Source organism: Saccopteryx bilineata, chromosome 4, assembly GCF_036850765.1.
Source record: "Saccopteryx bilineata isolate mSacBil1 chromosome 4, mSacBil1_pri_phased_curated, whole genome shotgun sequence".
NCBI lineage: Eukaryota > Metazoa > Chordata > Mammalia > Chiroptera > Emballonuridae > Saccopteryx > Saccopteryx bilineata.
Genome location: NC_089493.1, coordinates 253,060,470 through 253,062,658, shown reverse-complemented (window position 1 = coordinate 253,062,658; position 2,189 = coordinate 253,060,470). Strand labels below are relative to the sequence as shown.

Here is a 2,189-nt window from a genome sequence, read left to right as displayed (position 1 = left end):
AACAGCACTGTGTCTAGAATCTTGCTTTGCACAGAGATTTCCAGACTTGATATTTAAATTTAAATATTATTTTGTAACAGGTTATTTTCTGTAAGAGGTAAGGAGCAAACAGCTTTTTATACATGGAAGTTTATATAATCACTGTACGAGGTATGTAACTATTATAAGATTTGAAAACTCATTATTGTACTATAATGCCACCTTACAAAAAGCTGCTGGTCACATCATTACATACTTAATCAAAGCTATGTCATTCTCAAATTTAAAAATCTAATCATAATCAGAGTTTGCAATCCTGAAGTATAAAATACCCAGAAGTGCACAGAAGTACAAAGCCTTAGGGTGTTCTGTGTAAACAAGCCTCTACTGAAGTACTCTAGTACCCGTCCCATGGAACTATGCTAAGGGACTGTGGAACCCCTATATTTTCCTTCGACTTGGGTCCTTTGACTGACATCTTTTACTAGAGAACATTTAAGAATACAAAACTTATATATGCTTCCTTTGCATTACAGTACTATGTTCCTATGGCATAATTTAGTTGGTCCCATTTTCTTCTCTTCATTATTTTATGTGAAAACACATTTAACACTTATTTAAAATATTAAATAATACTTTGTTTCCATGTCTAAAGCATTCCAAATTATACATTTATTATTAAAAAATGGCCGAACAAGTCAGCTTACTGAGAAAACTTACATTTTAATTTTAGGTTAAGAATTATAGAAATCACAGAATGACTTGATGTAAGTACTTATTTTAATGTTAACTACTCAAATTTAAGACAGGATATATTAAAGTCTTTGTCTACCTATTTTAACTGCTTTCTTATTTTTTTTTGCAATAGAATAGGCCAAATTAATCAAACAATTATTTAATATAACATCTAACACTCTATATTTCTTTTTAAAATTTTTATAAGATTTTTATTGTTAATAGAACAAGACTTTTTTCTCTTTGTTCTCTTGTGATATCTTTATGACATATAGTTATGTCCTTATAAACGTAATAATCTTATAATAGCATATAGTTGCATTGGGACTCCCATAGTACAGACAAATTCCTTTTCATTGAAAATTGTATATTTTAAAAAAGTTTTTATTGCCCTGGCCGGTTGGCTCAGCGGTAGAGCATCGGTCTAGCGTGCGGAGGACCCGGGTTCGATTCCCGGCCAGGGCACACAGGAGAAGCGCCCATTTGCTTCTCCACCCCTCCGCCGCGCTTTCCTCTCTGTCTCTCTCTTCCCCTCCCGCAGCCAGGGCTCCATTGGAGCAGGGATGGCCCGGGCGCTGGGGATGGCTCTGTGGCCTCTGCCTCAGGCTCTAGAGTGGCTCTGGTCGCAACATGGCGACGCCCAGGATGGGCAGAGCATCGCCCCCTGGTGGGCAGGGCGTCGCCCCTGGTGGGCGTGCCGGGTGGATCCCGGTCGGGCGCATGCGGGAGTCTGTCTGACTGTCTCTCCCTGTTTCCAGCTTCAGAAAAATGAAAAAAAAAAAAAAAAAGTTTTTATTATGGGAGGCCCCAATCTATACATACAAGGAATGCCACTCACTTAGTGGATATAGGCATTTAAATTTCAGAGAAAAGTGAATACAGCTAATAGCATTACTTCATTGTTAAAGACACCTATTGCATACTCCCTGGCAGGGAGATACCATGATCACAAACACGGTTTTCCCAGGTGAGGCTGATCCATTGTACTCCAGATGTGCTCACCCCTGCAATTTCTCCAAATGTGGGAAACTCAGCTGCATGATATGTGGTAATGGGGGATTGCGTTAGCGCTCTCCCCTGAAAAACAAAAAAAGACACCTATTGCATTTTAAAGATTTGACAAATGTGATAATAGGACTGAGATAAAAGAACCACAAGAGAAAGAAAGCTTATTCTTTGACTTTTAAGCATTGTTTGTATTTGTTATACTTCTATTGAATTTTCTAAAACTTCTTAGCAACAGTGTAGATTTGTTAGCAGCAAAATGGCATCCAAATGTTATTGGTGATTGGTCCTTGGTTCAGCAACCTTTATATTTGAGTTTTGGCTAAGAAAGTATTCTGAGTCAAGACTCAAATACAAGCAAACATTTATTTAGAAAGAGAGGTAGAAGAAGAGAGCCAGCTGGGCTGCAGGGGCTCAGCAAACAAGCTTCAAAGGCAAAACAGAGCCCAGGAAGCTTAGGAAAAAGAAAA

The 2,189-nt window shown here is 38.2% G+C and overlaps 1 non-coding gene across 1 annotated transcript; it reads left to right on the top strand.

The window, feature by feature from the left end:
- The first annotated feature begins 1,633 nt into the window (after positions 1–1,633).
- On the top strand, positions 1,634–1,794 carry LOC136336773 (U1 spliceosomal RNA). The gene has a single exon (XR_010731593.1). It is a non-coding gene; the product is annotated as a U1 spliceosomal RNA (small nuclear RNA).
- The last annotated feature ends 395 nt before the right edge of the window (positions 1,795–2,189 follow it).